At 43.5% G+C, this 21,725-nt stretch overlaps 1 protein-coding gene across 1 annotated transcript in view; it reads left to right on the top strand.

Moving 5' to 3' along the window:
• The window catches only part of LOC311135784 (phospholipid phosphatase-related protein type 1-like), a gene marked incomplete at both ends in the record, with an annotated part of 56,908 nt that overhangs the window by 34,514 nt on the left and 669 nt on the right, over window positions 1-21,725 (top strand). The gene's annotated exons all lie outside the window — the stretch shown is intronic.

The following is a 21,725-nucleotide window of genomic DNA, read 5'->3' as shown; positions in this document are numbered from 1 at the left end:
TACTGTAGTAGTAATGTACTGTAGTACTGTAATGTACTGTAGTAGTACTGTAATGTACTGTAGTAGTAATGTTCTTTAGTACTGTAATGTACTGTAGTAGTAATGTACTGTAGTAGTAATGTAATGTAGTAGTAATGTGCTGTAGTAGTAATGTACTGTAGTAGTAATGTACTGTAGTAGTAATGTACTGTAGTAGTAATGTTCTTTAGTACTGTAATGTACTGTAGTACTGTAATGTGCTGTAGTAGTAATGTGCTGTAGTAGTAATGTACTGTAGTTGTAATGTAATGTACTGTAGTACTGTAATGTACTGTAGTAGTAATGTACTGTAGTAGTAATGTACTGTAGTACTGTAATGTACTGTAGTAGTAATGTAATGTACTGTAGTAGTAATGTAATGTACTGTAGTAGTAGTACTGTTCTTTAGTACTGTAATGTACTGTAGTACTGTAATGTACTGTAGTAGTAATGTACTGTAGTAGTAATGTACTGTAGTAGTAATGTGCTGTAGTAGTAATGTACTGTAGTAGTAATGTAATGTTATTTGGTACTGTAATGTACTGTAGTACTGTAATGTGCTGTAGTAGTAATGTGCTGTAGTAGTAATGTGCTGTAGTAGTAATGTACTGTAGTAGTAATGTGCTGTAGTAGTAATGTACTGTAGTATTGTAATGTACTGTAGTAGTAATGTGCTGTAGTAGTAATGTACTGTAGTAGTAATGTACTGTAGTAGTAATGTACTGCAGTAGTAATGTCCTTTAGTACTGTAATGTACTGTAGTAGTAATGTACTGTAGTACTGCAATGTACTGTAGTAGTAATGTAATGTACTGTAGTAGTAATGTTCTTTAGTACTGTAATGTACTGTAGTAGTAATGTACTGTAGTAGTAATGTACTGTAGTAGTAATGTCCTTTAGTACTGTAATGTACTGTAGTAGTAATGTACTGTAGAACACCTGTTCTTACTGAAGGACAAATCTGAAGACACGTTTTAAATCGGCAAAGCATTTCTCTACCGTGTGAGTTTTGATATTCTACTATATTTAGTCTTTGGACTCATGGGATTACAGTTTTTTTACACATTTCATGAATCAAGTCCTGTGAATACGATGTGTTCAAATGATCAGATCTTAATCATTTTTGCTATATAGATTGTTCAGACCACTACAGTGAGGGAAAAAAGTATTTGATCCCCTGCTGATTTTGTACGTTTGCCCACTGACAAAGAAATGATCAGTCTATAATTTTAATGGTAAGTTTATTTGAACAGTGAGAGACAGAATAACAACAACAAAATCCATAAAAACTCATGTCAAAAATATTATGAATTGATTTGCATTTTAATGAGGGAAATAAGTATTTGACCCCTCTGCAAAACATGACTTAGTACTTGGTGGCAAGACCCTTGTTGGCAATCAGAGGTCAGACGTTTCTTGTAGTTGGCCACCAGGTTTGCACACATCTCAGGAGGGATTTTGTCCCACTCCTCTTTGCAGATCTTCTCCAAGTCATTAAGGTTTCGAGGCTGACGTTTGGCAACTCAAACCTTCAGCTCCCTCCACAGATTTTCTATGGGATTAAGGTCTGGAGACTGGCTAGGCCACTCCAGAACCTTAAGGTGCTTCTTCTTGAGCCACTCCTTTGTTGCCTTGGCCGTGTGTTTTGGGTCATTGTCATGCTGGAATACCCATCCACGACCCATTTTCAATGCCCTGGCTGAGGGAAGGAGGTTCTCACCCAAGATTTGATGGTACATGGCCCTGTCCATCGTCCCTTTGATGCGGTGAAGTTGTCCTGTCCCCTTAGCAGAAAAACACCCCCAAACCATAATGTTTCCACCTCCATGTTTGACAGTGGGGATGGTGTTCTTGGGGTCATAGGCAGCATTCCTCCTCCTCCAAACACGTTGAGTTGATGCCAAAGAGCTCCATTTTGGTCTCATCTGACCACAACACATCTGAATCATTCAGATGTTCATTGGCAAACTTCAGACGGCCCTGTATATGTGCTTTCTTGAGCAGGGGGACCTTGCGGGCGCTGCAGGATTTCAGTCCTTCACGGCGTAGTGTGTTACCAATTGTTTTCGTGGTGACTATGGTCCCAGCTGCCTTGAGATCCTTGACAAGATCCTCCCGTGTAGTTCTGGGCTGATTCCTCACCGTTCTCATGATCATTGCAACTCCACGAGGTGAGATCTTGCATGGAGCCCCAGGCCGAGGGAGATTGATCGTTATTTTGTGTTTCTTCCATTTGCGAATAATCGCACCAACTGTTGTCACCTTCTCACCAAGCTGCTTGGCGATGGTCTTGTAGCCCATTCCAACGTTGTGTAGGTCTACAATCTTGTCCCTGACATCCTTGGAGAGCTCTTTGGTCTTGGCCATGGTGGAGAGTTTGGAATCTGATTGATTGCTTCTGTGGACAGGTGTCTTTTATACAGGTAACAAGCTGAGATTAGGAGCACTCCCTTTAAGAGTGTGCTCCTAATCTCAGCACGTTACCTGTATAAAAGACACCTGGGAGCCAGAAATCTTTCTGATTGAGAGGGGGTCAAATACTTATTTCCCTCATTAAAATGCAAATCAATTTATAACATTTTTGACATGCGTTTTTCTGGATTTTTTTGTTGTTATTCTGTCTCTCACTGTTCAAATAAACCTACCATTAAAATTATAGACTGATCATTTCTTTGTCAGTGGGCAAACGTACAAAATCAGCAGGGGATCAAATACTTTTTTCCCTCACTGTATATATGGGACATTTTCAGCTTCCAGGAATTGTGTACAGATCCTTGTGACATTGGGCCGAGCATTATAATGCTGAAACATGAGGTGAATGGCAGGACAATGGGCCTCAGTATCTCATCACAGTATCTCTGTGCATTCAAATTGCCATCGGTTGGATGTACTGCCAATTAGAGAAATGAACCTGTGTAGTGATCATGCTGTTTAATCAGCTTCTTGATATGCCACACCTGTCAGGTGGATGGATTATCTTGGTAAAGGTGAAATGCTCACCAACAGGGATGTAAACAAATTTGTGCACAACATTTTAGAGAAATAAGCTTTTTTTGTGCATTTTCAGGGATTTTTTATTTCGGCTAATGAAACATGGGACCAACACTTTACATGTTGGTTTTATATTTTTGTTCAGTGTATATATTAAAACAATATATAAAGAAATCCTCACACCCATAGATTACATGCAGTATAAGCAAATCCAATGCAAGTCAGTAAAGACTGGAGACATTTTATAGCCCCGCCTCCTTCCTCAGACAACATGTTCAGATCTTAATAATGTTTGATATATAGATTGTCTGAACAAAAATATAAACGCAACATGCAACAATTTAAAGATTTTTCTGAGTTACAGTTCATATATGGAAATCAGTCAATTGAAATACATTCATTAGGCCCTAATCTATGGATTTCACGACTGGGGACTACAGATATGCATCTGTTGGTCACAGATACACTACATGACCAAAAGTATGTGAACACCGGCTCATCGAACATCTCATTCCAAAATCATGGGCATTAATATGGAGTTGGTCCCCCCTTTGCTGATATAACAGCCTCCACTCTTCTGAGAAGGCTTTCCACTAGATGTTGGAACATTGCTGCGGGGACTTGCTTCCATTCAGCCACAAGCATTAGTGAGGTCAGGCACTGATGTTGGGCGATTAGGCCTGGCTCGCAGTCGGCGTTCCAATTCATCCCAAAGGTGTTATATGGGGTTGAGGTCAGGGCTCTGTGCAGGCCAGTCAAGTTCTTCCACACCAATCTCAACAAACCATTTCTGTATGGACCTTGCTTTGTGCACAGGGGCATTGTCTGAAACAGGAAAGGACCCTCCCTAAGCTATTGCCACGAAGTTGGAAGCACAGGATCATCTAGAATGTCATTGTATGCTGTAGCGTTAAGATTGACCTTCACTGGAACTAAGGGGCCTAGCCTGAACCATGAAAAACAGTCCCAGACCATTATTCCTCCTCCACCAAACTTTACAGTTGGAACTATGCATTGGGGCAGGTAGCGTTGAGCATGGTGAAACCCATTTCATGAAGCTCCCGACGAACAGTTCTTGCGCTGACGTTGCTTCCAGAGGCAGTTTGGAACTCGGAAGTGAGTGTTGCAACCGAGGAAAGACGATTTTTACGCGCTACACGCTTCAGCACTCGGTTGTCCCGTTCTGTGAGCTTGTGTGGCCTACCACTTCGTGGCTAAGCCGTTGTTGCTCCTAGATGTTTCCACTTCACAATAACAGCACTTACAGTTGACCGGGGCAGCTCTAGCAGGGCAGACATTTGACGAACTGACTTGTTGGAAAGGTGGCATCCTATGACGGTGCCACGTTGAAAGTCACCGAGCTCTTCAGTAAGGCCATTCTACTGCCAATGTTTGTCTATGGAGATTGCATGGCGGTGTGCTCCATTTTAGACACCTGTCAGCAACGGGTTTGGCTGAAATAGAATCCATTAATATGAAGGGGTGTCCACCTGCTTTTGTATATATAGTGTACCATAACAAAAAAAGGTAGGGGCGTGGATCAGAAAACCAGTCCGTATCTGGTGTGACCACCATTTCCCTCATGCAGCGCGACACATCTCCTTCACATAGAGTTGATCAGGCCTTTGATTGAGGCCTGTGGAATGTTGTGATCCTCTGTAGCTCAGCTGGTAGAGCACGGCGCTTGTAACGCCAAGGTAGTGGGTTCGATCTCCGGGACCACCCATACACAAAAATATATGCACGCATGACTGTAAGTTGCTTTGGATAAAAGCGTCTGCTAAATGGCTTATTATTATTATTATTATTATTATTATTATTATTATTATTATTATTCTCCCACTCCTTTGCAAAGTTGCTGGATATTGGCGGGAACTGGAACGCGCTGTCGCATCCCAAACAGGCTCAATGGGTGTCATGTCTGGTGAGTATGCAGGCCATGGAAGAACTGGGACATTTTCAGCTTCCAGGAATTGTGTACAGATCCTTGCAACATGGGCCGTGCGTTATCATGCTGAAACATGAGGTGATGGCGGCGGATGAATGGCACGACAATGGGCCACAGGATCTCGTCACGGTATCTCTGTGCATTCAAATTTACATAGATAAAAAGCAATTGTGTTCGTTGTCCGCAGCTTATGCTTGCCTATTGCATAACCCCACTGCCACCATGTTCACAATGTTGACGTCAGCAAACCGCTCGCCCACACGACGCCATACACGTGGCCTGCGGTTGTGAGGCCGGTTGGACGTACTGCCAAATTCTCTAAAACTATGTTTGAGGTGGATTATGGTAGAGAAATTAACATTACATTCTCTAGCATAAGTTCTGGTGGACATTCCTGCAGTCAGCATTTCAATTGCACTCTCCCTTAAAACTTGAGACATCTGTTGCATTGTGTTGTGTGACAAATCTGTACATTTTAGTGGCCTTTTATTGTCCCCAGCACAAGGTGCACCTGTGTAATGATCATGCTGTTTAATCAGCTTTTTGATATGCCACACCTGTCAGGTGGATGGATTATCTTGACAAAGGAGAAATGCTCACTAACAGGGATGTAAACAAAATTGTGCACAACATTTGAGGGAAATAAGCTTTTTTGTGCATATGGACCATTTCTGGGATCTTTTATTTCAGGTCTGGGAACAACACTTTACATGTTGTGTTGTGTTTATATTTTTGTTCAGTGTATAAATCTAAAAACAATATGTAAATAAATCCACTCTAAATCTCTCTCTCACACACCCCTAGAGTATATGAAGTATAGAGCACATTCAATGGAGGGATTTTATCCGTTTTTTTAAACATGTTCAAATCTTAAGAATTGTCTGGACCAATATATTCAGTATATAAAAAATAATATCTAAAGAAATCCACACACTCCTAGAGTACATTATACAGTATAAGCAAATCCAATGCAAGTCAATGGAGATGGTCTGCTACAAGTCAATGGAGATGGCCTGCTACTGCATTTCCTCTGTGCTATTTCTCTGTAAACAAATTAACAACAGACTTTCAGCATGCTTATAGGGAAGGGCACTCAACATGTACTGACACAAATGAATGATGATTGGTTGAAAGAAATGGATAATAAGAAGATTGTGGGAGCTGTACTGTTAGATTTCAGTGCAGCCTTTGATATTATTGACCATAACCTGTTGTTGAGAAAACGTATGTGTTTAGGCTTTCCAAGCCATATTGTGGATTCAGAGCTATCTATCTAATAGAACTCAAAGTGTTTTCTTTAATGGAAGCTTCTCTAATGTCAAACGTACAGTGTGGTGTACCGCAGGGCAGCTCTCTAGGCCCTCTACTTTTCTATTTTTACCAATGACCTGCCACTGGCATTAAACAAAGCATGTGTGTCCATGTATGCTGATGATTCAACCATATACGCATCAGCAACCACAGCTAATGAAGTAACTGAAACCCTTAACAAAGAGTTGCAGTCTGTTTTGGAATGGGTGGCCAGTAATAAACTGGTCCTGAAAATCTCTAAAACTAAGAGCATTGTATTTGGTACAAATCATTCCCTAAGTTCTAAACCTCAGCTGAATCTGGTAATGAATGGTGTGGCTGTTGAACAAGTTGAGGAGACTAAATTACTTGGCGTTACCTTAGATTGTAAACTATCATGGTCAAAACATATAGATTCAATGGTTGTAAAGATGGGGAGAGGTCTGTCCGTAATAAAGAGATGCTCTGCTTTTTTGACACCACACTCCACAAAGCAAGTCCTGCAGACTCTAGTTTAGTCTGATCTTGATTATTCTCCAGTCGTGTGGTCCAGTGCTGCAAGGAAAGACCTAGTTAAGATGCAGCTGGCCCAGAACAGAGCAGCACGTCTTGCACTTCATTGTAATCAGAGGGCTGATATAAATACTATGCATGCCAGTCTCTCTTGGCTAAGAGTTGAGGAGAGACTGACTGCATCACTTCCTCCTTTTATAAGAAACATGAATGTGTTGAAAATCCCAAATTATTTGTATAGTCAATTTACACACAGCACTGACTCACACACTTACCCCACCAGACATGCCACCAGGGCACTTTTCACAGACCCCAAATCCAGAACAAATTCAAGAAAGCGTACAGTATTATATAGAGCCATTATTGCATGGAACTCCGTTCCCATCTCATATTGCTCAAATGAACAGCAAACCTGGTTTCAAAAAACAGATAAAGCAACACCTCACGGCACAACGCCTCTCCCCTATTTAACCTAGATAGTTTGTGTGTATGTATTGGTATGTAGGCTACGTGTGCCTTTAAAAAAAACATGTATGTAGTTCTGTTCTTGAACTGTTCTTGTCTATTAATGTTCTGTGTGGACCCCAGGAAGAGTAGCTGCTGCTTTCACAACAGCTAATGGGGATCCTAATAAAATACCAAATACATAGACACAAACACCCTCTTTCTCTCCCTGTCTCACTAGCACACGTGGACACACACATACTAACGATTTGGGGAAGTGGTAAAAGAGGATGATAGCAGTGCCGTCTATGTTGATGATTGTGAGGCTGAGGCGCTAATACAAATTCGACAGTCACAAGGCGGGACTTTAAAGAGGCCTATGGCATGTCAAGGGAACTGTGTATCCTACTGTTAGATGGGTTGAATGGAAACTGAAATCTGGACATTGACTAACCAAAGTAATACCAGTCCTATGCGAATCGACGTCCCTGTGTTTTGAGAGAAATGTCTGAGTTTTACAGGTGTTGCTCGCGGTTTCAGCAAGAAAACAATAACTGATTTGATCAATTTAATTGAACATCGCCAAATGCATCATTAGAAAATATTGCGCCTATTTAATTCAACCCTTGCTGTTAATAGATGGCAAAGCAGCATAAAACTGAGCTAAACGTTTGGAACAAGGAGTGGAGAAATATATATATTTTTTTTTCTGCATCTTGAGAGAATACAATGCTCAGTTAGATACGATCTGCAGAGGTGCTGTCTTCATCATAAAAGCTGATAGTATTTCAACCACAAAATGTGCATCGAAGCCGAAACTTAAATCTTATCAGAAACATGTTGGGTTGTTTTCACAGCTTTCTTTTTCCTTACAACCATTTGGACATTTTGCACAGAAAATCTTTCCCGTTTTTTTGTTTTGTTTGTTGCTTAATTGCATTTTCTCCCCGGTCCCTAAAGGTCTTTGCTCTGCGAAAGATGACAGAGAAATCTATCGATTTACAACATTATTCTGGTGATCAAGGGTTTATTGAGTCTCCTAAGGCAACATATAATGACAGAAGAGAAGATGCATGTATCTAATTATAGGCAGGTTGACTAACAAATAGTCTACCAAAATGTCGGAAATTTAAAGCAGAAACATATCTATATCAGGCAAAACAAAATCCTGCACCCTGTCAAATAATCGTTCTGCAGTCTTTCACTGTAGCCTATACACACATTTTCTATATTAGCGGGTTAAGGTTGGGTGCGGGCCTCAGATTTTCACTTCATCACATATAGTCGGGCGGTTAAGGTAAGGGTTATTAGCATTTGCGGGCGGATGCGGGTTAACAAAACAGCTGACCCACGCACCACTAACACACATAGAGGCTAACACACTTAGAGGCTGCTGCCCCATGTACATAGACTAGAAATCACTGGCCACTTGAATAATGTTTACATACTGCTTTACTCATCTCATATGTATATACTGTATTCTATTCTACTGTATTTTAGTCAATGCCACTCCGACATTGCTCATCCTAATATTTATAATATTGATATATTCCTTAATTCCATTCTTATACTTTTAGATTTGTGTGTATTGTTGTGAATTGTTAGATATTACTGCACTGTTGGAGCTAGAAACACAAGCATTTCGCTACACCCGCAATAACATCTGCTAAACATGTGTATGTGACAAATACAATTTGATTTGATTTGATACCACACGTATGTATGTGTGTGTGTGTGTGTGTGTGTGAGAGAGAAATAATTGTTTTCATATACACTGCATATAGAAAACATTAAGAACACCTGCTCTTTCCAGGTGAATCCAGGTCAAAGCTATGATCCCTTATTGATGTCACTTGTTAAATCAACTCAATATTAGGAAGGTGTTTGGTATACTCAGTGTGTGTAGAGTAAATAGAGCCTGATATATTGATAAGTCACATTTTCCAAGAGAGATTTACACGGTTATCAAAACGTCACGCCAGGGTAAGCCTACACAAAACACAGCCCTTATTTTAAGTGTTTCTAAAATCCCCTATGGGAAAAATGAATGGTGGAAAAAATGATTGGAACCGTTTCCTTGTTTGACCGCTAGGTTTTATGGGTATTATGACTCATACTGTGGTTCCAGATCCTTCAGAGTCCTTGGTCCTCGCTTTTGGACTCTCCTCTTCAGCTCATTCCACAGGTTTTCAATGGGGTTTAGGTCAGGGGACTGGGATGGCCATGGCAAACGCTTGATTCTATGGTCAGTGAACCATTTTCATGTGAATTTGGAGGTATGCTTTGGATCGTTGTCCTGCTGGAAGATACAACGACGACCCAGTTTTAGCCTCCCAGCCGAGGCAGACAGGTTTTGGCCTAAACTCTCCTGGTGCTTGATGGAGTCCATGATGCCATGTATCCTGACAAGGTTCCCAGGGGTGGAAGTAAAACAGCCCCACAACATCACAGATCCACCACCACACTTCACAGATCCACCACCACACTTCACAGATCCACTACCACACTTCACAGATCCACCACCATACTTCACAGATCCACCACCACACTTCACAGATCCACCACCACACTTCACAGATCCACCACCACACTTCACAGATCCACCACCACACTTCACAGATCCACCACCATACTTCACAGATCCACCACCATAATTCACAGTGGGGATTAGGTAATTTTCTGCAAGCTCTATTTTAGTCTCATCAGACCATAGAACCTGGTTCCAATCAAAGTTCCAATGACATTTAGCAAACTCTAGGCATTTACGTAGGTGGTTTGGTGACAGCAGAGGTTTTTTCTGGCAACCCTTCCAAGTAACTTGTTGACATGGAGTTGGCATCTAATTGTAGTTTTGGAGACTTGGTGGCCCCAAGATGCAATTCTTCAACTGTCACAGTTCTGGTTGTTTTACATTTCTTAATTATTGCCCTAATAGTGGAGATGGGTATTTTCATGAGTGTAGCTATCTTTTTATTGCCGTTGCCTGATTTGTGAAAGTCAACAACCTTTTGTCTAATTTCATTTGTGTCTTCTCTGGCCTTTCCAATGTTGATGGATGACTAAGGGAGTTTAGCCTGTGTGCCACCTCATATTTATACCCCAGTGAAACAGGAAGTAATGGAAGACCACTTAAAAGTTCCCAAAGACTCAGATGAACTTTAAAAAGTAAAATCTGGTATTTTATTAGGAATATACAGTGAGGGAAAAAAGTATTTGATCCCCTGCTGATTTTGTACGTTTGCCCACTGACAAAGACATGATCAGTCTATAATTTTAATGTTAGGTTTATTTGAACAGTGAGAGACAGAATAACAACAAAACAATCCAGAAAAACGCATGTCAAAAATGTTATAAATTGATTTGCATTTTAATGAGGGAAATAAGTATTTGACCCCTCTGCAAAACATGACTTAGTACTTGGTGGCAAAACCCTTGTTGGAAATCAGAGGTCAGACGTTTCTTGTAGTTTGCTACCAGGTTTGCACACATCTCAGGAGGGATTTTGTCCCACTCCTCTTTGCAAATCTTCTCCAAGTCATTAAGGTTTCGAGGCTGGCGTTTGGCAACTCGAACCTTCAGCTCCCTCCACAGATTTTCTATGGGATTAAGGTCTGGAGACTGGCTAGGCCACTCCAGGACCTTAATGTGCTTCTTCTTGAGCCACTCCTTTGTTGCCTTGGCCGTGTGTTTTGGGTCATTGTCATGCTGGAATACCCATCCACGACCCATTTTCAATGCCCTGGCTGAGGGAAGGAGGTTCTCACCCAAGATTTGACGGTACATGGCCCCGTCCATCGTCCCTTTGATACAGTGAAGTTGTCCTGTCCCCTTAGCAGAAAAACACCCCCGAAGCATAATGTTTCCACCTCCATGTTTGACGGTGGGGATGGTGTTCTTGGGGTCATAGGCAGCATTCCTCCTCCTCCAAACACGGCGAGTTGAGTTGATGCCAAAGAGCTCGATTTTGGTCTCATCTGACCACAACACTTTCACCCAGTTCTCCTCTGAATCATTCAGATGTTCATTGGCAAACTTCAGACGGGCCTGTATATGTGCTTCCTTGAGCAGGGGGACCTTGCGGGCGCTGCAGGATTTCAGTCCTTCACGGCGTAGTGTGTTACCAATTGTTTTCTTGGTGACTATGGTCCCAGCTGCCTTGAGATCATTGACAAGATCCTCCCGTGTAGTTCTGGGCTGATTCCTCACCATTCTCATGATCATTGCAACTCCACGAGGTGAGATCTTGCATGGAGCCCCAGGCCGAGGGAGATTGACAGTTATTTTGTGTTTCTTCCATTTGCAAATAATCGCACCAACTGTTGTCACCTTCTCACCAAGCTGCTTGGCGATGGTCTTGTAGCCCATTCCAGCCTTGTGTACGTCTACAATATTGTCCCTGACATCCTTGGAGAGCTCTTTGGTCTTGGCCATGGTGGAGAGTTTGGAATCTGATTGATTGATTGCTTCTGTGGACAGGTGTCTTTTATACAGGTAACAAGCTGAGATTAGGAGCACTCCCTTTAAGAGTGTGCTCCTAATCTCAGCTCGTTACCTGTATAAATGACACCTGGGAGACAGAAATCTTTCTGATTGAGAGGGGGTCAAATACTTATTTCCCTCATTAAAATTCAAATCAATTTATAACATTTTTTACATGCGTTTTCGGGATTTTTTTGTTGTTATTCTGTCTCTCACTGTTCAAATAAACCTACCATTAAAATTATAGACTGATCATTTCTTTGTCAGTGGGCAAACGTACAAAATCAGCAGGGGATCAAATACTTTTTTTCCCTCACTGTATATTCTGTATGATGTCTATGTGGACTCGTGTCTTTATTCTGTTTGTATATTGTCGGCAGCATCTTCTCACTAAAATCAAATACTTTTTTCCCTCACTGTACATCAATTCGATTTTGTTCTTGAGAATTTCTAGGGGTACCAATAATTGTGAATACATTTGTTATTTCTTGATGATTATTTAATTTTTATTCAAACAATTTTAAGTCAATTAAAGGTTCGATTCATATGATATTTGGAGTGTAAGATCATGCTGATAAACCACATTTTTTTCACAGCCTTTTGTTCATATTTACCCATAATTCAGAAGGGCACTGATGAAACCACATGTCAATGTGTCCTGTCTAGAACCTTGTACTAACTATGTTGACACCACATGTCAATGTGTCCTGTCTAGAACCTTGTACTAACTATGTTGACGCCACATGTCAGTGTGTCCTGTCTAGAACCTTGTACTAACTATGTTGACACCACATGTCAATGTGTCCTGTCTAGAACCTTGTACTAACTATGTTGACACCACATGTCAATGTGTCCTGTCTAGAACCTTGTACTAACTATGTTGAAACCACATGTCAATGTGTCCTGTCTAGAACCTTGTACTATGTTGACGCCACATGTCAATGTGTCCTGTCTAGAACCTTGTACTAACTATGTTGACACCACATGTCAATGTGTCCTGTCTAGAACCTTGTACTAACTATGTTGACGCCACATGTCAATGTGTCCTGTCTAGAACCTTGTACTAACTATGTTGACATCCCATGTCAATGTGTCCTGTCTAGAACCTTGTACTAACTATGTTGAAACCACATGTCAATGTGTCCTGTCTAGAATCGTGTACTATCTATGTTGACACCACATGTCAATGTGTCCTGTCTAGAACCTTGTACTATGTTGACACCACATGTCAATGTGTCCTGTCTAGAACCTTGTACTAACTATGTTGACACCACATGTCAATGTGTCCTGTCTAGAACCTTGTACTAACTATGTTGACACCACATGTCAATGTGTCCTGTCTAGAACCTTGTCCTAACTATGTTGACACCACATGTCAATGTGTCCTGTCTAGAACCTTGTACTAACTATGTTGACACCACATGTCAATGTGTCCTGTCTAGAACCTTGTACTAACTATGTTGACACCACATGTCAATGTGTCCTGTCTAGAACCTTGTACTAACTATGTTGACACCACATGTCAATGTGTCCTGTCTAGAACCTTGTACTATGTTGACGCCACATGTCAATGTGTCCTGTCTAGAACCTTGTACTAACTATGTTGACGCCACATGTCAATGTGTCCTGTCTAGAACCTTGTACTATGTTGACGCCACATGTCAATGTGTCCTGTCTAGAACCTTGTACTATGTTGACGCCACATGTCAATGTGTCCTGTCTAGAACCTTGTACTATGTTGACGCCACATGTCAATTTGTCCTGTCTAGAACCTTGTACTAACTATGTTGACACCACATGTCAATGTGTCCTGTCTAGAACCTTGTACTAACTATGTTGACACCATATGTCAATGTGTCCTGTCTAGAACCTTGTACTATGTTGACGCCACATGTCAATGTGTCCTGTCTAGAACCTTGTACTATGTTGACGCCACATGTCAATGTGTCCTGTCTAGAACCTTGTACTATGTTGACGCCACATGTCAATGTGTCCTGTCTAGAACCTTGTACTATGTTGACACCACATGTCAATGTGTCCTGTCTAGAACCTTGTATTAACTATGTTGACACCACATGTCAATGTGTCCTGTCTAGAACCTTGTACTAACTATGTTGACACCATATGTCAATGTGTCCTGTCTAGAACCTTGTACTAACTATGTTGACACCACATGTCAATGTGTCCTGTCTAGAACCTTGTACTAACTATGTTGACACCACATGTCAATGTGTCCTGTCTAGAACCTTGTACTAACTATGTTGACACCACATGTCAATGTGTCCTGTCTAGAACCTTGTACTAACTATGTTGACGCCACATGTCAATGTGTCCTGTCTAGAACCTTGTACTATGTTGACACCACATGCCAATGTGTCCTGTCTAGAACCTTGTACTAACTATGTTGACACCATATGTCAATGTGTCCTGTCTAGAACCTTGTACTAACTATGTTGACACCACATGTCAATGTGTCCTGTCTAGATCCTTGTACTAACTATGTTGACACCACATGTCAATGTGTCCTGTCTAGAACCTTGTACTATGTTGACACCACATGTCAGTGTGTCCTGTCTAGAACCTTGTACTAACTATGTTGACACCACATGTCAATGTGTCCTGTCTAGAACCTTGTACTATGTTGATGCCACATGTCAATGTGTCCTGTCTAGAACCTTGTACTAACTATGTTGACACCACATGTCAATGTGTCCTGTCTAGAACCTTGTACTAACTATGTTGACACCACATGTCAATGTGTCCTGTCTAGAACCTTGTACTAACTATGTTGACACCACATGTCAATGTGTCCTGTCTAGAACCTTGTACTAACTATGTTGACATCCCATGTCAATGTGTCCTGTCTAGAACCTTGTACTAACTATGTTGACGCCACATGTCAATGTGTCCTGTCTAGAACCTTGTACTAACTATGTTGACACCACATGTCAATGTGTCCTGTCTAGAACCTTGTACTATGTTGACGCCACATGTCAATGTGTCCTGTCTAGAACCTTGTACTAACTATGTTGACACCACATGTCAATGTGTCCTGTCTAGAACCTTGTACTAACTATGTTGACGCCACATGTCAATGTGTCCTGTCTAGAACCTTGTACTATGTTGACGCCACATGTCAATGTGTCCTGTCTAGAACCTTGTACTATGTTGACGCCACATGTCAATTTGTCCTGTCTAGAACCTTGTACTAACTATGTTGACATCCCATGTCAATGTGTCCTGTCTAGAACCTTGTACTATGTTGACGCCACATGTCCATGTGTCCTGTCTAGAACCTTGTACTATGTTGACGCCACATGTCAATGTGTCCTGTCTAGAACCTTGTACTATGTTGACACCACATGTCAATGTGTCCTGTCTAGAACCTTCTATTAACTATGTTGACACCACATGTCAATGTGTCCTGTCTAGAACCTTGTACTAACTATGTTGACACCATATGTCAATGTGTCCTGTCTAGAACCTTGTACTAACTATGTTGACATCCCATGTCAATGTGTCCTGTCTAGAACCTTGTACTAACTATGTTGACACCACATGTCAATGTGTCCTGTCTAGAACCTTGTACTAACTATGTTGACACCACATGTCAATGTGTCCTGTCTAGAACCTTGTACTAACTATGTTGACACCACATGTCAATGTGTCCTGTCTAGAACCTTGTACTAACTATGTTGACACCACATGTCAATGTGTCCTGTCTAGAACCTTGTACTAACTATGTTGACACCACATGTCAATGTGTCCTGTCTAGAACCTTGTACTAACTATGTTGACACCACATGTCAATGTGTCCTGTCTAGATCCTTGTACTAACTATGTTGACACCATATGTCAATGTGTCCTGTCTAGAACCTTGTACTAACTATGTTGACGCCACATGTCAATGTGTCCTGTCTAGAACCTTGTACTAACTATGTTGACACCATATGTCAATGTGTCCTGTCTAGAACCTTGTACTAACTATGTTGACGCCACATGTCAATGTGTCCTGTCTAGAACCTTGTACTATGTTGACACCATATGTCAATGTGTCCTGTCTAGAACCTTGTACTATGTTGACACCACATGTCAATGTGTCCTGTCTAGAACCTTGTACTAACTACGTTGACGCCACATGTCAATATGTCCTGTCTAGAACCTTGTACTATGTTGACATCCCATGTCATGCATTTACACCAAACAGAATTGATTCAGTGGAGCATTTTTATATTGTACTAAATATAGTACAAGAACTTGAATGGGTTAAACACATTTCCATTTATGTAACTCTTCCCCAGGTGTAACAGCGATTATACTTACCTGATAAAATAAGGGTGAATAAATCGATTTGACTTCAATCCCAACAGGTAATATGGATAGAACCATCTATTTTATCAACCAGTCTTTCAATTTTTGCCTAACAGGTTGCTGAAGTGGACAACTGCATTATCTATGAACAGAAGGGGAACACGGTTCCACTGCATTATCTATGAACAGAAGGGGAATACGGTTCCACTGTTAAATTGATTTGGACATGTTCTGCAGCAGAGAAATAGATAGAGACAAGGCAGATACAGCAGTAGGGAATAGACAGGATAGAGACAGCCCTACTGACAGACAGGGAATAGACAGCCCTACTGACAGACAGTTTAGACAGCCCTAATGACAGACAGGATAGAGACAGCCCTACTGACAGACAGTTTAGACAGCCCTACTGACAGACAGGATAGAGACAGCCCTACTGACAGACAGGATAGAGACAGCCCTACTGACAGACAGGATAGAGACAGCCCTACTGACAGACAGGATAGAGACAGCCCTACTGACAGACAGGATAGAGACAGCCCTACTGACAGACAGGATAGAGACATCCCTACTGACAGACAGGGTAGAGACAGCCCTACTGACAGACAGGATAGAGACAGCCCTACTGACAGACAGGATAGAGACAGCCCTACTGACAGACAGGATAGAGACAGCCCTACTGACAGACAGTTTAGACAGCCCTACTGACAGACAGGATAGAGACAGCCCTACTGACAGACAGGATAGAGACAGCCCTACTGACAGACAGGATAGAGACAGCCCTACTGACAGACAGTTTAGACAGCCCTACTAACAGACAGTTTAGACAGCCCTACTGACAGACAGGATAGAGACAGCCCTACTGACAGACAGGATAGAGACAGCCCTACTGACAGACAGGATAGAGACAGCCCTACTGACAGACAGGATAGAGACAGCCCTACTGGCAGACAGGGTAGAGACAGCCCTACTGACAGACAGGATAGAGACAGCCCTACTGACAGACAGGATAGAGACAGCCCTACTGACAGACAGTTTAGACAGCCCTAATGACAGACAGGATAGAGACAGCCCTACTGACAGACAGTTTAGACAGCCCTACTGACAGACAGGATAGAGACAGCCCTACTGACAGACAGGATAGAGACAGCCCTACTGACAGACAGTTTAGACAGCCCTACTGACAGACAGGATAGAGACAGCCCTACTGACAGACAGGATAGAGACAGCCCTACTGACAGACAGGGTAGAGACAGCCCTACTGACAGACAGGATAGAGACAGCCCTACTGACAGACAGGATAGAGACAGCCCTACTGACAGACAGGATAGAGACAGCCCTACTGACAGACAGGATAGAGACAGCCCTACTGACAGACAGTTTAGACAGCCCTAATGACAGACAGTATAGAGACAGCCCTACTGACAGACAGGATAGAGACAGCCCTACTGACAGACAGTTTAGACAGCCCTACTGACAGACAGGATAGAGACAGCCCTACTGACAGACAGGATAGAGACAGCCCTACTGACAGACAGGATAGAGACAGCCCTACTGACAGACAGGATAGAGACAGCCCTACTGACAGACAGTTTAGACAGCCCTACTGACAGACAGGATAGAGACAGCCCTACTGACAGACAGGATAGAGACAGCCCTACTGACAGACAGGATAGAGACAGCCCTACTGACAGACAGTTTAGACAGCCCTACTGACAGACAGTTTAGACAGCCCTACTGACAGACAGGATAGAGACAGCCCTACTGACAGACAGGATAGAGACAGCCCTACTGACAGACAGGATAGAGACAGCCCTACTGACAGACAGTTTAGACAGCCCTACTGACAGACAGGATAGAGACAGCCCTACTGACAGACAGGATAGAGACAGCCCTACTGACAGACAGGATAGAGACAGCCCTACTGACAGACAGGATAGAGACAGCCCTACTGACAGACAGGATAGAGACAGCCCTACTGACAGACAGGATAGAGACAGCCCTACTGACAGACAGGATAGAGACAGCCCTACTGACAGACAGGATAGAGACAGCCCTACTGACAGACAGGATAGAGACAGCCCTACTGACAGACAGGGTAGAGACAGCCCTACTGACAGACAGGATAGAGACAGCCCTACTGACAGACAGGATAGAGACAGCCCTACTGACAGACAGTTTAGACAGCCCTACTAACAGACAGTTTAGACAGCCCTACTGACAGACAGGATAGAGACAGCCCTACTGACAGACAGGATAGAGACAGCCCTACTGACAGACAGGATAGAGACAGCCCTACTGACAGACAGTTTAGACAGCCCTACTGACAGACAGGATAGAGACAGCCCAACTGACAGACAGGATAGAGACAGCCCTACTGACAGACAGTTTAGACAGCCCTACTGACAGACAGTTTAGACAGCCCTACTGACAGACAGGATAGAGACAGCCCTACTGACAGACAGGATAGAGACAGCCCTACTGACAGACAGGATAGAGACAGCCCTACTGACAGACAGGATAGAGACAGCCCTAATGACAGACAGGATAGAGACAGCCCTACTGACAGACAGGATAGAGACATCCCTACTGACAGACAGGATAGAGACAGCCCTACTGACAGACAGGATAGAGACAGCCCTACTGACAGACAGGATAGAGACAGCCCTACTGGCAGACAGGGTAGAGACAGCCCTACTGACAGACAGGATAGAGACAGCCCTACTGACAGACAGGATAGAGACAGCCCTAGTGACAGACAGGATAGAGACAGCCCTAATGACAGACAGGATAGAGACAGCCCTACTGACAGACAGGATAGAGACAGCCCTACTGGCAGACAGGGTAGAGACAGCCCTACTGACAGACAGGATAGAGACAGCCCTACTGACAGACAGGATAGAGACAGCCCTACTGACAGACAGTTTAGACAGCCCTAATGACAGACAGGATAGAGACAGCCCTACTGACAGACAGTTTAGACAGCCCTACTGACAGACAGGATAGAGACAGCCCTACTGACAGACAGGATAGAGACAGCCCTACTGACAGACAGGATAGAGACAGCCCTACTGACAGACAGGATAGAGACAGCCCTACTGACAGACAGGGTAGAGACAGCCCTACTGACAGACAGGATAGAGACAGCCCTACTGACAGACAGGATAGAGACAGCCCTAGTGACAGACAGGATAGAGACATCCCTACTGACAGACAGGGTAGAGACAGCCCTACTGACAGACAGGATAGAGACAGCCCTACTGACAGACAGGATAGAGACAGCCCTACTGACAGACAGGATAGAGACATCCCTACTGACAGACAGGATAGAGACAGCCCTACTGACAGACAGGATAGAGACAGCCCTTGTGTCAGACAGGATAGAGACAGCCCTAGTGACAGACAGGATAGAGACATCCCTACTGACAGACAGGGTAGAGACAGCCCTACTGACAGACAGGATAGAGACAGCCCTACTGACAGACAGGATAGAGACAGCCCTACTGACAGACAGGATAGAGACAGCCCTACTGACAGACAGGATAGAGACAGCCCTACTGACAGACAGGACAGCAGACTAGCAGACGAGGATTAGGCTAGGTGGTCGCTCACAACAGCCTAATAACAGGATGACATCTAGCCACTAGGGCCTGTCTGAGGAATAATATGTTTGTGTCACCGATGGGGATTTGTAACTTCACTCCTCAGCGTGATATGTCTCCACCCGTGCCATCGAATTGCTAGCTTTTTGGTGGCGTAGCTGGCTAAGATGTTGTCAAGGGGGCAGCCACGTGTGTTTGCAAGATAGAGGTCCCGCGATCCAGCCTCTGTGTGAGAGAGATGGTGAGGGATAGAGGTCCCGCGATCCAGCCTCTGTGTGAGAGAGATGGTGAGGGATAGAGGTCCCGCGATCCAGCCTCTGTGTGAGAGAGATGGTGAGGGATAGAGGTCCCGCGATCCAGTCTCTGTGTGAGAGAGATGGTGAGGGATAGAGGTCCCGCGATCCAGCCTCTGTGTGAGAGAGATGGTGAGGGATAGAGGTCCCGCGATCCAGCCTCTGTGTGAGAGAGATGGTGAGGGATAGAGGTCCCGCGATCCAGTCTCTGTGTGAGAGAGATGGTGAGGGATAGAGGTCCCGCGATCCAGTCTCTGTGTGAGAGAGATGGTGAGGGATAGAGGTCCCGCGATCCAGTCTCTGTGTGAGAGAGATGGTGAGGGATAGAGGTCCCGCGATCCAGCCTCTGTGTGAGAGAGATGGTGAGGGATAGAGGTCCCGCGATCCAGCCTCTGTGTGAGAGAGATGGTGAGGGATAGAGGTCCCGCGATCCAGTCTCTGTGTGAGAGAGATGGTGAGGGATAGAGGTCCCGCGATCCAGTCTCTGTGTGAGAGAGATGGTGAGGGAATAAGAAGCAGTACGACGTCCAGCTACAGTAGCCAGACTCTGTTTATTAATGACGTATGACTCTCGCTGTCAGGATCACCTGTCAACCAAAGAAAGAGACACACTGATTGCTGGATCCATGAGGAAATGAGGTTGCAGATAATAATTTTTACTGTTTGACTGACCGGCCAGTTAGTCATCTGATTGATGGATCACTGACATGTAATCAATGTAGCAGGTGGTTCAAGTTTCAAGTTTTAATGTCACGTGCAGAAGTAAAGTGAAATGCCTTTTTTGCCAGCTCCAAACCCTACAACCGAGAGAACAGTCTATGGCTTGGGTGGCTGGAGTCTTTCACAGCTCCAAACCCTACAACCAGAGAGAACAGTCTATGGCTTGGGTGGCTGGAGTCTTTCACATTTCTCCGGGCCTTCCTTTCACACCGGCTGATATAGAGGTCCTGGATGGCAGGGAGCTCTGATATAGAGGTCCTGGATGGCAGGGAGCTCTGATATAGAGGTCCTGGATGGCATAAAGGTCCTGGATGGCAGGGAGCTCTGGTATAGAGGTCCTGGATGGCAGGGAGCTCTGATATAGAGGTCCTGGATGGCATAAAGGTCCTGGATGGCAGGGAGCTCTGGTATAGAGGTCCTGGATGGCAGGGAGCTCTGATATAGAGGTCCTGGAGGGTAGGGAGCTCTGAAATAGAGGTTCTGGATGGCAGGGAGCTCTGATATAGAGGTTCTGGATGGGAGGGAGCTCGGCCCCAGTGATGTACTGGTCTGTCTGCACCAACCTCTGTAGCGCCATCCGATAGAGGGCGGTGCTGTTGCCATACCAGGCAGTGATGCAGCCAGTCAAGATGCTCTCAATGGTACAGATGGATAACTTTTTGAGGATCTGAGGGTCCATGGCAAACCTTTTCAACCTCCAGAGGGGGGAAGAGGCGCTGTCACGCCTTCTTCACGACTGTGCACGTGTGTGTGGACCATTTTAAGTCCTTTGTCATTTTGCCACCAAAGAACTTGAAGCTCTCGACCCGCTCCACTGCAGACCCTTCGATGTGGATGGAGGCGTGCTGTGTTCCTTTCCTTTTCTCCTTCCCTTTCTGTCATTCAGCTCTTTATCAGGATATATTTTCTCAGCTCTTTATCAGGATATATTTTCTCAGCTCTTTATCAGGATATATTTTCTCAGCTCTTGTTTTCTGATGTGCATGAAAATCACGCCCGTTTGCTTTACCACTGAACATCATCCACTTCAGCATATGCCTCAAATCTATTTTTTTTTTGTATTTTTTAAAAATTGTTTTTTATTTATTTTTTTATTTTTTATTCGTGGGGGAATGGATCA

The sequence above is a fragment of the Coregonus lavaretus genome, assembly GCF_964263955.1.
Source record: "Coregonus lavaretus genome assembly, chromosome: 10".
Lineage (NCBI taxonomy): Eukaryota > Metazoa > Chordata > Actinopteri > Salmoniformes > Salmonidae > Coregonus > Coregonus lavaretus.
The sequence above is the reverse complement of the archived record's forward strand: the minus strand, read 5'-3'. Positions and strand labels throughout refer to the sequence as shown.